The sequence below is a fragment of the Coturnix japonica genome, chromosome 11 (assembly GCF_054131305.1).
Source record: "Coturnix japonica strain WE chromosome 11, WE-NBRP24, whole genome shotgun sequence".
Taxonomy (NCBI): Eukaryota; Metazoa; Chordata; class Aves; order Galliformes; family Phasianidae; genus Coturnix; species Coturnix japonica.
Genome location: NC_140673.1, coordinates 21566263 through 21579761, shown reverse-complemented (window position 1 = coordinate 21579761; position 13499 = coordinate 21566263). Strand labels below are relative to the sequence as shown.

General features: G+C 53.3%; 1 long non-coding RNA gene across 2 annotated transcripts; it reads left to right on the top strand.

Annotated features, from left to right (window-relative positions):
• The first annotated feature begins 557 nt into the window (after window positions 1–557).
• On the top strand, window positions 558–2806 carry LOC146759061 (uncharacterized). Of its 2 annotated transcripts, none has more exons than XR_014932928.1 (2): window positions 558–740; window positions 2594–2806. It is a non-coding gene; the product is annotated as an uncharacterized LOC146759061 (long non-coding RNA). The 2 variants fall into 2 exon arrangements; XR_014932929.1 differs by lacking the exon at window positions 558–740 and adding an exon at window positions 1818–2041.
• The last annotated feature ends 10693 nt before the right edge of the window (window positions 2807–13499 follow it).

Here is a 13499-nt window from a genome sequence, read left to right as displayed (position 1 = left end):
TGGGGAAGGAGGGCTTTGCTGGGGGGGGGAGACAATGCAGGGCAGAGCTGGGTGTCATTGCCAAGAAAAGGATCCCCATTCTGCTCTCCCCCTGGCTTCTGTATTCACTGTCTCACATTTAATGTGCTGAGAGCCTTTCTTTCAAGCCACCTGCATGGTGGGGTTTGGGAAAAACTGTTCAAAAGCCATTCCCCACCACACTATGGCTCTTGTTTGCAGGACAGTCTTTAGCTATCTGTGGTTATCAGATGTTTTTCATTTTTGCTCCATTGAAGCTGACCATGGCACGGGAGCACCCGCCTCTAAGCAGGGACAGGAAGCCGAGCCACAGCCTGGAAATATCCCAGCAATTGGTTTGGGAACCATTAGTCAGCTTCGCCTGCCACCTGCAAATGGCGCCACCCTCCTTCTATTCCTGGAGCAATCCCTGTTCATTAGCCTTCTTGGCCCCCAGGCTTAAAAAAAATCCCCCAGTGTCATGACTCCTTAATAAGATGTCATCTTCAGCCATGACAAACACGAGCGCTTGGTAAATAATAGCCCTGCCACGCAATGTCATGCCTCCCCCATCTGCTGTGGCCATGGCTGTGCTCTCACCTGCTGCCCACTGCTCCCAGCCAGGCCAGTGCCTGCTCACTATGGGGCAGCTGTGTGCTCCTTCCTGGGGTGGCCAGGGGCTTTACAAGGGAGGAAATACATTCAAGCCCATGGGATTGTGCTGACACCTGCATGGCAAAAGGGTGAGTACAGGGCTTCCTCCCCATCCCCTTTATCTCCCTTGTCCTTTCCCATTAACCCCTTGGTGCCTCAGTTTACCCACCTGCAAATTGAGACTAATGACCCAGAGTACTGCCATGAGAATGGCTTCTATTTTTCCTTTGCAGGCACTCAGCTCCTGCTCACCAAAACCTGTGGCCTCTGAGCCATGAAAAGGAAACACCACTACAGCACTATTAAAAGAAAATAATAACGGCATGTATTAATTAAAGCTGCTCCTTGGCAGGGGGAGGATTTCTAGCTATACAGTGCCCTTGGTTAGGAGAGCACATGGAGGCAGATACTACTTCTAGGAGATGGCTTTTTTTTCCTCCACTCCCTTTCCTGTGGAACTTGGGTTACACTGAGTGTGTAGGGGACAGCAGGACGTGGCACTGCTCCTTGCCATGAAAACTAATAGGGCCAAGCCTGCTTTCATCGGGAGTGTAATCAGAGCCCCGGATAATGTTTTAAAAGGCACAGCAGCCTCAAGTGCAAGCAAGGATTTATTAGTGAAAATGAAACCAGTCTGTGAGCCTTATTTTAAGAGCCTGAATGAGGAGGGTGCAGGCAAAGCCTTGGCCACATTGTTGGGTTCACTGTACTTCAACCTAGTGTGTGCACAGGGGTTATGGACCCAGATTTGAGGTCCCAGGTTTCTGACCCCATGCCTGCTGGCTGCCCCATTCCAGGTGGCTCAGTGTGCACTGACAACACCAGGTGGGGGATGCACAAAAAAGGTGGTCTTGCATCTATCTGTCCTCTGAAGAGAGGAGAAAACTTGCAGAGAAGCGAGCAGCTTTGTTTGCATGGAGCCTGTTGGAGAGGCTTCCCTGGCCTCAGGTGCCCCTGCCATCTGCGCACATAAGAAACCCTTCATAAGGTTCTCATTTCCTCCTTACCTTTTTTATATAGCCCATAATAAGATCCCTAATTTTAATGGACTGCATGGATCTCACTAACAGGAATGGCTCCAGCAAAGACGCTTTAAACCTCTGTTTCAACATGATGGGCAATCTGGGACCCTCGCTGGTCTCCCTGCAGGTGCTGGTAGGGTTTGCCTCCCCCTTGGTTCCCAGGAGCTGCTCAGTGTTGGTGTCCTGCATAGTGCTGGTGGGAATTAGTCTCTCTCCATAAATGCCCATGGAGTTGTACAAGAAAAAATAGAAACACATCACCACATCAAAGGCCTGGGGCACACAATCAGTGTTGGGATGCAGAAGGATCTGAGCTTGTTTGGCTGGAGGCTGTGAAGACCCTGGGGAGCTGCAGGGCACTTGGCCAGGTTGGGCTGTGTGTTAAAATCTAGTGAACCCCATGGTTCAGAGGCAGGGGAGAGTACAGACCAGCCCCTCACTGGGGACGGCAGCACACAGGAGCTACGATATGGTGCTCTGGATGAGGGGGAGTAAAGCCAGGAGGCAGGGATGCATAGAGCACATGTTGAAGGAGCTGCTCTGCTTTCTGACAGCTCCTTTCTCCCAGAGCTCCTGGACAGGAGACAAAACATGATTTCTTGCTCCTTCCATTCAAAGGCGGCTGTGAAAGTCTAATTTATGCTGAACACTTTGGAAAAGAAATAAGCTTGGCTGTGGAACCAAGCACAGCTCCCAGCCAGGAAAACCTTGTATGGGATCAACACGTTTTAACCATGCAAATCGAATTTGGGCCAAACAGAGCCCTGTTTCATGACTTCTGCTTCTCCCTCCCTTGCTTCACAGAGCGAGGCTATCTCTTCCCCATACAAACCCTCACACCCACCCCCTGGGGCAGGGTCACACAGGGATGCTGCAGATGACTTCTTTTGTCTTGTTTTCTCTTTTCTTTCCCCTGCAAGGTGCAGCCAAACATGTCCCAGCTCCATCTTTCACCGAGATGATTTCCAGCTGCTGAAATATGCTGGATGAGCTCCACCTGCACATGAGCCCATCACTGAAAGCTGTGGCTGAGCAAGATGCAATGCCATGTGACCTCAGCAGCACGGATGAGTGCTTGGGACACTGGGGAGAGGAATTGCTTTTCTCTGTAGCCAGTAATAAAGCCAGGCAGGTGATCTTTTCTGTCCATTCTATTGCTTCTGCAGGTGGGTAGCCTGGGAAGTGGGTTGTGGGAGCAGTCTTTGGAGATTGGTTGGAGTTTCTCCAGTTGTGGAATCACAGAATCATTAAGGTTGGAAAAGACCTCGAAGATAATCCAGTCCAGCTGTCAACAAGTGACCACCATGTCTATGCATTTCATAGAATCATGGAGTCAGATTCAGTCAGAGCAATATCAGTGCCCGCTCTGACATCATATATGTGAAGGCAACTCAGCAGCGGCCCCGATGCTTGATGGGGAGGTAAGAGCTCTCATCCTGCCTATATGGTCAGTGGGCATGGTGGGGTGGAGTTGGACTGGATGACCTTAGATGTCTTTTCCAACCTTAATAATTCTGTGATCCTATGAAATGCAATGAACACTCTGAGTATGTTCAGAGAGGAGCAGAAATCTAGGGATATTGTGTCCTTGGAGCATTCAGCTCACTGCTAGATGAAACCCCGGGCAAATGCTGGCTCTGGTTTGAGAGCTGCTGGACCAGAGAGCTTCAGAGCTTCCTTCCAACATAAATTATCCTATTGTCTACACCCACAACACTACTGGAAGTGCTCTTGCTTCATATAGAGTTCAACAAATCCATCTGGGTATCTTTCCTGCTTCTAAATCAGCTGGATCCTATATTTCCCTTATGACTTTATTCCTTAATTCATTTGCCATAATCCTGTAGTATGTGGCTGGAGGAAAAGGAAACGACACAGAAAAGCAAACAGAGAAAAGCAAGCAGTGCCCCCAAGACTAGTATATTACTCCTCTTCTTTCCTGTTTGCCTTCCTGCTGTTCCACTTCCATGCACATCTGTGGGATTTCATCCAACGCTCCAGCATCTCCTCTCCAGCAGTGATGGATGCATAGAAAGAGAGTGTCAGAAATGGTAAGAACAGAACAGTCCTTTCCCTGCTGCACCCTACCAGCAGCTTCAGGGACATCTGACACTACAGGGCACATCCAGCACTTGCTAATGACCAAGGTTGCCATTTGGGGGCTTGGGAAAGCCCCAGCCCAACCCACACAGGGCCTGGCTGGTGGAGCAGAAGGTGCAGCAGAGGCAGTATCTGGGGATTCCCTGGGAAAAGGTATTTCCCTGCTCCTCATGTAGGGGGCTGCAAGGGACAAGCACCATCCATAGCGCTGCTTGCTTAGTGTGGTTGCAGAGCTGGTTTGTGCCTATTCTCCCTTTCATTTTTCTCCTGCACTCCTGATCATTGACAAAACCCATTTCAGAGGTAACACACAAACCATTTCCTTGGCAGGTGCTGGGGCGCTCCCTGCAGTGTGGTGACTCAGCCTGAGCCTCTGTTTACCCACAGAAGTGTAGGAACATAAACTCCATGCATACTCATTACTATGACCTGCCAGTGCCCATGAGAGCCCAGCTTCATGGAATTCCAGGGTACCCAAAGCTCAGGGAGGAGCTGAGCCAACGCCATCCCTCCTGCCCTTTAAATGACATGTGGGGCTACCTTGGAAAGGATGTTGGTGGAGTTTGGAAATATGTATTTCTCCAATAATCTGAAAACTTCTGCAAATGTTTTCCCTCAGTAGGCCATAGTTGTGGAATTTGGGGACGGCTGCAGCTGCCAGCCGGGCTGAGAGCAGAGGGTGGAAAGCCAGGCCAAATGCAATAATGCCTGGACAATGAAGGGATCTGGAGGGGTTCAAGAGTAGGAAAGGACTTTCTTTTTTGTCTCCTTAGTGTCATTTCTTTATTAATATTTACATGTCAGAACCAGCAAAACACACATCCAGATCATGCGAGGGATCTTTTTCTCCTTACTTGGGCAGCAGAACATCCCGGCAAGACAACTGGGATAACAAAGAAATGTGCCAAGCCCACCTCACCGACAAGGAGAAGCAAAAACACTGCTTATTTAAAACATGTGTATGAACAGAGGGGCTCTTTCCTTCGTATATCATGGAGGAGGATGAAACCTGCCTGGAGCACCAGGCTGCCCCAGCCTTGGGGCCACCCACTGGCACCCCACTATCACTCCCACCTTTCTGCCCCTGGGAAACTGCTTCCTCCCTCCCTGTCCTCCACTTTCAGATGCATTTAAAAGGTTGAAGCCCTGATCTTTAAGTTGCAGGGATGCAATGTGGGTGCTTCAGTTCAAGGAGGGTGACATGGGGCTGCAGGAGATAACAGGAGACAGAAGGTCTTCTCAATAGCTCAGAAGGCAGAGCCAAGCCCTTCAAACAAAAGCCCTTGAGGGAGAAGAGAGGATCTTCCCTCAAGTGTCAGCACATTTCAGCAGTTTATAAACACTGACGTCCTCCCTGTGCCAGAGCCCCACCATCCTGACTGTGTCCTTACCCAGGGAAAGGCAGAACCCAGTCCCAGGCGATGTGAAGCATTGGGGCTGGTGCTGCTAGTTTCCACTGGGGTCTCAGACCAGGTTCCCCCTGGTTCCACTTCCTGCTTAAATCAAGGAGACGCCCCAAAATGCCTGCAAGGTGTTGGGGCTGCTGGTTTTATTCCTTCTGTCCCAGGAAGAACAGGAACATCCTGAAAGGAGGATCCAAGTCTGTGTAAGGGGAGGCATATCCCACCTGGAGATCCTTTTGGGTATCCCAGGACTGACTTTTGGAGCAAGGAAACCCCAAACCAGGGAGTGACAGCACGGCTTTATGCCCCACAGTATGGCTGGAGGGTGGCAGAAAGCGAGTGGGAAATGGTACGTGTAAGTGAGGGGGGAGCAGTGTTTGGGGTCGCTACTGCCGTGCTCTCCAAGCCACGCACAGGAGTTTTATACGGAGAGTCTGCAAAAGCCATTAGGACTTTTGTGCCGGGGCACTAGGAAAGCAACGCAGACACCACTCACTTTTCTAAATAAACATTAGTCTTAAAAAGTTTGCACTGCTGACCCCCGCAGCTCTGATTACTTGTAATTCTCCGAACCACGTTTTAAGACTTCAATTTTTCCTTCTTTTTTTTTCTCTTTTCCACTGGGGTGGGGGCAGGATTTGGTCCCTTCCTCCCCACATCCACACCACAGCTGTGCTATGTTTTCCACTCCGGCTCTCCATATCCAACACCCCGGGCACCTCCTCACTTCCACATCCCCTCTGCGTGCCCATCTCCCTCCGTATTCCCCAGGAAAATCTTTTTCTTTATTTTTTTTTCCTTCTTTCGTTTTATGGAAGGAGCCAGACCACCGTGGGGAGAGATGTCCATCCCTTTTGGAGCTGCAGCTCCATCCGTACAGCTCTATGCCCCCCCCCCCGGCTCACCTCATCTCCCCCACACACGCACATCACCCTCTCTCCTCCCTGTCCCCATAGCCCCGAGCGGCCGCATCCCTCGCAAAGCGGCGGAGGCAGCTGCAGCGAGGTATCATCAGGATAATTGGAAGGGTCACATGTTAAACTCTCGCTGTTGTTCGCGGTAATGTAGCTGTGTCCCTCGGTTGCACATTTACCGATTTCTCTCAAACCAACCATTGTCACAAGGTTCACTCCAGGAGGAGTGATCCGATGGGTTACCACGGCAACTATAATGACATTAAAAGAGAGGCGGCAGCCGCAGCCCGCAACCCCCCCCCGCCCTCCCCCCTTCAGCGGGCACCGAACGGAGGGGAATCGGCGCCCCCAGGGAGGTCTTCTCCATCACCCCCACCTCAAAACCCAGGAGCGGCCACAGCCGCACCGCTCCGGCCCCATAAAGAGTAGCGGGAAGCGGACCCCCCGTTTGCACACAAAGCCGAGAGGGGCCTTCGGGGCTCTTTCCATCTTCCCGAGGAAAACGGCCGAAGGGAAAATAAAACAGTCCCTCCTTCGGACCAACGAGGAGAAAGTAAAAAAATGATCCTCGGCGTTCTTTATTTTCTTTTCTATGAGCAAGGAAACGGTACAGCTGTGCCGGAATGAACACCCCCCCCCCACCCCCTCCGCGGCACCTGCGGTGGGAGTCCCTTCGTCGGGTCGACCCCACGCTGCGAGTCGCCGTTCTCCGGGTTCTTTCGTGGGGAAACGTCCGTTTCCGATGTGTTCGACGAAGGAGCTTCTTCGGTTGCTACGAGGTTTCGCATTCCTCCCCCCCCAACCCTCCATCGAAACCAGGGTGAAAAGAGATGTTTGAGAAAAGAGCGGCGTTCCCATTAACGCAAAGCACCTTTCCCTCGCAGGGAATATTTGCTATCTGTTGTGTCCCAGACGCATAAAACAGCTCGACAGTAGAATACTGCGCTAAAGCAGAAAGAAAACTGTGGGAGCAGCAGTTCTGATAGGGGCCGGCTCTGCCTGGGGCCCCAGTGCGGGTATTTTGCCTAAAGGGGAAAGCTCTGCCCCGGCAGCAGCGCCTTTAGTCTGGTGCCGAGATTTCAGTGCCTCGCTCCGCACGCTGCCCCAATATTTCTTTCTGCGTCTCCCAGCGGGGCCGGGGAGCGATTCTTTCCCATCCGACTCCCGAAAAAAAACATTTCCCCGGGAGCCTCCAAGCAAAAAGGAGAAGATGAAGTCAAGCTGTGTTTTCATTTCCTCTCCACCTTGTGCCCAACACCTGCCCTCGGGCCGGGGGCGAGCCCACCTCCGGGCAGAGCCTGGGGGCTGCTGCCCACCTCCCTGAGCGAAGGGAGCATCTCAGCGCTGCTCCTCCGACTATTCCACTTTCCGAGCTGGTTCTGCTCCCTCGCTCCGCGGGGATTTCGGCTCAGAGCAGCCCGGAGCCGTGCATGGGCTGTTTGTGGCGGCTGAGAGCTCGGGGCTGCGGGATCTAATGGGACACCGCTTGGATCCTGGCTCCCTGAGGCTGCACCCTGCTGCTGGGCTGGCCCCAGGCCTCTTATGGCACAGCCTCCAGTCCTAAGGCCACCGAGAGAGCCTCGGCTTCCCCACCTCTGCATCTACAGAAGGCATTTGGGTATGAGGGGGAGACACCTGGGGTGCATTTTCACTGTGGCTAAGGGAGAGGTTTCTCCCGCTGATGACTGTTTCATCTCCGATTCTGGGCGCAAGACACAGCAATAGGGACACAGCAGTAGAGACGCACGCAGGCGGGGCTGAGCTCGCTGCAACCTCCAGAAAGGCAGGAATGTCCCTTTCGGCCACTTCCCGAGCTCAAGAGCCATCAGAACCGTCCCTATGAAGCGATCCTCTTGGCACTGGCTTATAGAAAGAGATAGAGGGAGCAGGAGTATGCCCGAGGAGAGCTGTGAGCTCTGCGTGGTAGTGGTAGGGAAACGAAAATAAAACTGAATGAAAAAGAAGGTGAGAAAGAGAAAGGTGGGAAAGGGAATTATCCTCCTTCTGAAACCTGTCAGATTTCTTTGGAGAGAGTGGAGAGGGAGAGAGGCCTTTCCACCAGGGTGGATAAATTTACTCGTGTCCCACATGACCGAGGGTGGGGGCACTTGGGGGAGGGGGGGGGAAGAGAAAGGTCATGGGACTGGGATTTGAGATGTAAGTCACAGAGGAGACGAGGATTTCAGTGCCCTGATAGGCGTGAGGTGGCAGCGGCCTCGGGTTATGCAAAAGAAGCAATTGAGCCAATATAACAGATAAAATATAATAAATAAAATAAAAGAAAAAGAAGAAGAAGAAAAGAAAAGAGAAAAAGAAGAAAAGGAAAAGAAAAAGAGCATTTAAAAATAACCAGAGGAAAACCCTGGGGGTTCAGCTATTAGAAGGGGGTGTTTGGGAGTCACAGCTCCAGGAGGGCACAGCTGGCACACCCCACACCAGCCGAGCAGCACTTCGTTGTGCCCTTCCCCTTGTCCCAATGTCCCCTTGTCCCAACGTCCCCACATCCTCCCGCTGCGGGTGGTCCGGGTAGAAAGACCCCCGCATTTTGTTCTCTATCCCCACGTGGAGGAAATTTTCCCTTCTCCACCAAGTTGGCTTAAATTTAAAGAAGAATCGGCGCCCCCTCCCCCCCTATAGCGCCTCGGTTCTGTCCTCAGCGTGAGTGTTCCCAACCGGCATCCCGAGCACGGAGGTCACACCGTATTTCCTACCCCGAGGCTCTGCCCCTGAACCATTCCCTCCTCTCGGGGTACAACGGGGGGAGAGGGCGAAATGTGTTCCCACCTGGGGCAGAACTCAACGGGGATCCCATCGCCGCCCCCCGTCCAAAGGGATGCGGGGACAGCGGAGGATGCTGAGTCCCAACAGAGCCACCGCCGGCTCTGAAATGAGATCGAAACAGCGCAGTCTCTCCCTCCGTTTCCCTTCACAGTGATTCCCCGGGGAGGGGGGCAAAGGGCCGAGTACAGCCGCTCCGAGGGGTCGGAAGGGGGAGGGTCGGGGGCTCCTCTACCCGCAGGTGATGCCGTCCAGTGGGAAATAAAAAATCCAGATTTCCACCGATTTTGCGGGGAGCGCACTGGGGATAAGCGCGGTGCTGAGCCCGGCATAAGGCTCCCAGTGTTGAGTATTAACGGGGGAACGCGGGGATGGCTGAGGCTCGATGGGATTGACGAGGAGAAAAAGAAGAATAAAGGGAAAAGAAAGAAAGGGAAAAAAAAGTGGAATTTCTGGGTATTTTGCGGGAATTAAAGGAATCGCCGCTGTTGGTTTAACGCATTTCAAATCCCCGGCACTAACGAATGAGGAATGTCGTTTCACTTAAAAGGCGACTTAAAGCGGGGACATCGAAATCTAATCGGAACGGACAACGACGGCCCCAAAAAGCGTTTCTCTGCCTCCCACTATTTCAGAGCCCGACCATCGGTTTTCAGAAATGAGCCGGAGGAGAGGGGAGGGGGTAATGGAGAAAAGCAGCGGATGAGTCATTGTAACGATCGCGATGCTCCGATCCGGAGATTCGCCATAGGAACGGTCACACCAACTCACGATACAGTTCGGGCCCCAACCCGACCCCCCAGCATAGCGAGAACCTCTGCGGCACACGGGTGGGATGGTTATCATTCACTCTGCATCCATACCGCTACATTTTACACAGCCCAGTGCACAGGGAGCGCTCTCCGGGCTGCGCGGCCGAACCGAACCGAGCCAGGCCGGGTTAACACCTTACAGGTGCATCCCTGGTTCTGCCCCTAGGGGAGCATCCGGCCCGCTCACATTTACACCTGAACGAGGGTTGGAAGTGAGCGATCAGCCCCCACCGGGAGTGATTTCTGCCCTTCCCGGCTCGCAGCATCACCTGTTGCTGTCATAGGCTCGGGAAATGGGAGTGCTTTATTTAACAACAAAATGAATTCTGATGGGGACGGCTCTGCGCTGTGATGCTGTGACCCCCCCCGGGTGCGAGCAGACCCGGAGCGGTAACAAGGAGCCCGAGGAGGGGCACAGTCTTTCCTGGGGCTGTTCCTACTGCATTCGGCTGATGGCAAACGGGGGGCACATGAGCCCTGGGGGGAACCGGCGGCCCGGGGCAGTTCGCCTTTCCGACGCCCTATGGGAAAGGAGCAGCGGGGCTCGGGGGCCCCGGACTAAAGGAGGCAGACCTCCCCTCCCCCTGCGGGCGATCCCCGCAGCTCCGACGGAGGGGGCAACGATGGGAACACGCTAGAGAGAGCAGCAGAGCAGCTCTCTATGAAGTGGAGGGAGAGACAGAAGAGGAAGGAAAAAATAAAGAGGGAAGAAAGGAAAAGAGAAAGAAAAAGGGAAAGAGGGATGAATGAAAAAGAGAGAGGGGAAGAGAGAGGAGGGAGGGTAAATTAGGAGAGAAAGAAAAGCAGAAAGAAATGAAGCGATAAAGTGAAAGAACAGAAAGAAAAGGAGAGAAGGAAACTGAGAAAGAAGGAAGAGAAGAGAAGAGAAGAGAAGAGAAGAGAAGAGAAGAGAAGAGAAGAGAAGAGAAGAGAAGAGAAGAGAAGAGAAGAGAAGAGAAGAGAAGAGAAGAGAAGAGAAGAGAAAGGGGAAGGAAGAAAGGGACGAAGAAATAAAGAGGCAGAAAGAAAGAGATGGAGGAAGAGAGGAGGAAGAGAGAAAGAAAGAGGAAGGAAAAAGAGAGAGAGAAAGTGACAAAAAGAAAGATAAATAAGGAAGGAAAGAAAGAAAGAAAGGAAAGAAAGGAAGAAGGGAAGAAAGAATGAGGGAGAGAGAGAGAGAGAGAAGAAAAGAACTACTGAGAGACCGAGAAAGAGAAAAGGAAAGTGAAGGAGAGCGGGTTGCCTGGGCTGCTCTTTCCGAGCTCCCCCGCTGCATCCCGGCCCCGGCCGCTCCCCTCGAGCCGGGCAGACGGAGAAGAGAGATCGTGGGCCCTGAGTATCTCCAGGATCATTTCAAAAACACGAACTTAGTTTCCAAAGCAGTTTTTCCTGCGGCTAATGCGGCTGCGAGAGCTCCTCCCGCCATCCTCGCAATTATTGAGAACCTTGTTTCCAACAATTTCTGACCCGAGGAAGGATAGAAACGAAAGGGAGACGGGAAGGGAAAGGAGGTGCCTGTGGGAAGTTGTTTCGCAAAGTTAGGAGGCAGGAAAGTGATTTCGGAGCGGACGCTGGGATTAGGGGGGTACTGGACGTTATCATTAAATCTTAAATGCACCGTGAAAACGGGAATTTCTCCGCAGTCACAGGGAAACGGCCGCGGGGAAAGCAGCGAGCCGGTGACTGATGCTCGTGGTGCTTAAGGGCAGTTTCTGCAAGCCAGGTAGATACATTTTCGTTCGGGGCTGCGAAGGAATAGAAAGCAAAAAGCTTAAAAATAAAGCTTAAAAATAAAATAAAATAATAAAATAAAATAAAATATCTACTGAGGAAATAAACAAATGGTAAGGAACGAAGCCCTGATCGCCCTTTCCCAATTCCTGAAAGCTGCAGTGATGGGCTGCAGAAGGGCCCGCAGCCCGCAGTGGGATTTACCCGTGGGGGGCACAGACGCTGCGGGTCCTGCTGTGCTCGGCGGGTTTGGGTAAAGGAGAGAGAAATGAGAGCGTGTCCCGGGGGTGGTCCGGGCCGGGTCGTGCTGTGCTGCCTCGAAACACCCATCTCCGGATCCACCCTGCCCGCTCCGTCGCTCAAACACGAGAAACTACAGCGGAACGAACGCGCGGAGCATCGGGGGCTCGTTGCAAGCCCTTAGTTTGGCATATAGAAAGGAGGGCACGTGTTAAAAAATCAAATCAAATCCGCACACAGATGTACGGCGGTGGAAGATGCATCTCCCCCCCCCACCCCCGCAGCCTGGCCCGGGATCGCACACCGAGCAACGCGGGGAGAAGGAAACATCCCAAAGCAGCAGCGAAGGATCGGGCCCTGCGGTGAGTGCGGAGCCGCTGCGGGTCCCGCAAAACAGCCCCGAGAGCGGCAGCGAGAAGTGGAAGGATTCGCCTCCATCCTACGAAGGAGAGGGGAGGGAAATGCCGGGTCGCATTTTTGGCCAGGGACCCCCGAGCAGCGAGTGCAACAGCTAATTATTTTCTTTTCAGTGCTCGGTTATTGCCGGTGTCCTCCACGCCTCCCCCAATAAATAAATAAAAGCCTCCTTTAGGCAGCGAGGCGTGAAAAATGAGCCTCGCTGAACGCTTAAAAATAATGTCCCGTGAAGATCGCGGCTGTGGAGCCAGCCAGCCCCGTCATTAGGAGCCATTATCCGTCCCGCCTCGCCGAGACATTATTCCTCCCGGCCCGGGGGCTCCGGGCCCCCCAGGAGCCGCTCCGAGCCCTTCCCCACCGCCTCCGCTCCGGGCGACTCCGGGGTGGGGGCGGTTCGGGGCCATCCCCGGCGATCCCCCACTCATCGCGGATGTTTGCAGGCGGTGGGGGTTGGATGGGGAGAGGGGACACGGTGCTTTGAGGGACGGGGGGGCGGGGGGGAATTTAAGGGGATGAAAAGCAAACGCCGTCTGAAGTTAGAGACGCCCACAAAACCCACAAAACAAGGAGAGGAACGGGGAACGCTTTCCAGCCCCAGCACCGGGGGAAGGGGTCCCTCCGGGGAAACAGCGCTTCCCCGTAGAGATTCCCCCCCCCCCTCCCGCTCCCCGCAGCGCAGCGGACCACCGGCCTGGAGAACCCCCAGCGGGGGCTGCAGGGCGAGACGCGGCGTTCAGTGCGCACGGGCTCCGGCTGCCGTTTTCTACCCCATCCTCTCCTTCTAAGCACATCTACCGCACTCGCTTAGCAAAGCAACATCAACAAGAAAACAATACAATTATTGTTTGGTTTTTTTTTTAATCGCTACTTTATATTTAAAGGTCTTCTCCATCCCTCCCTTCCAGACACAGAGCAGCCCCCAGCCCCAGCGCGCACCGCTTTCTTCCCCCCGCTCCCGTGCGCTCAAAGCGGGTTCGGCTATTAAAGGCTGAACAAAGCTCGCCGAGAGCAGCGATCAGCGCGTTTTAACTTCATCAAAGACTTCGGGGAGAGGGAGAGGAGGGGTCTGGCACCTTCCAGTAATGAGCTTGTCAGGAACACCCCCGCCAGAGCAATTGAACAATTTGCGCGCAGCAAAAGAAAAAGGAGCCGGGAGGGAGGGAGGAAGGGGAAATGCTACAAAAGCCCCTTCAATTTCCAACCATGTGCTTGGCAATCTGGAAAATAGATTCATTGGCCTCCTCTTTTCTCCCATGTCGAGTCTTGTAGCCCCTTTTGTAGGAGCTGGACATGAAAGGGAGACAACCAAGTGCCGGACACGAAGATCGCTTTTCAAAAGCAAATGTGTGTGAAGCGGAGATGTGAGACCGCTCGCTGCGGGGAGGCGGCACGTTCGGGAACAACATCAACAAACCGCTCCGAGATTCGGGG